Source organism: Coregonus clupeaformis, chromosome 33 (genome assembly GCF_020615455.1).
Source record: "Coregonus clupeaformis isolate EN_2021a chromosome 33, ASM2061545v1, whole genome shotgun sequence".
NCBI lineage: Eukaryota > Metazoa > Chordata > Actinopteri > Salmoniformes > Salmonidae > Coregonus > Coregonus clupeaformis.
Window position 1 is genome coordinate 9,976,784 of NC_059224.1, and position 935 is coordinate 9,977,718.

Sequence of the window (935 nt, forward strand, 5' to 3'; positions counted from 1 at the left end):
GGTTAGAGTGCCTTGTCATTGTGTGTTAAGGTCTGCTCACGGACTCGAATCCATACCATACCATAACGGGTGAAACCGTATTCAACGGTCTCAGCAAGGGCTACCGAACATGTAATACGATGAGCTGACCAATGGAGGGTGGTCAGAGCTCTCACTTAACGTTAATTTTACTTTCATTCCGACTGGGTTTAGAGCGATGCCTGTTTGGGAGGCCTTCCAGGTCGGATCATTGACACTTTCGGATGGATATACTTATATTCCCCCATTTTTGTTTTGTTTCGTTATTTATTTTTCAATTCTTACATTATTCCTGTGCGTACATATAATAATAATTATTTGTACTTTATTATTATTTTCTCTTAGCATTTTAGTATTATGTATGTGTATATTTTAAATGTTGTGATGTCACGAGAGGCTGTGTCCTGGAGGGACGTTACATCCCCCTGAGGTGGCTGCAAACCCAGACAGCTATGGCTCCATCTGCTGGTATGGTCGGGAACTCCACCCCTCTATGGCCAATCTTCCCACGCAGCTGAAACAAATGAGGAGCTGATGAGCTGAAGGTTTGGGAAGGGAAGAGACACAGTCTCCAACCTGGGCTCTCTGGAGGACAAGAGTGCTGCACGTCCACTTCCATGAGGAATATAAGGATTTGGAGATACTTACCTTTGGGAAATACTCACCTTTGGATATATGCACCTGTGGAAATACGTGAGAGACATTTGGAAGGACTTTTTGCTGGGTTGGCCACTAGCTGCAACATGGACTACAGTAAGGCTGGGGAAAAGTTATCTGAGCGAGTGAGAATTATGACTTTGGATGTGGAAGAGACATCCCTGAACTGTTAACCCTTAAAGAGCCACAAGAGAACAGAATTTTGTTATATTTTCGTTAATTTCCCAAGACCTATAATAAAATCCTTGTTTTGTTTGAAC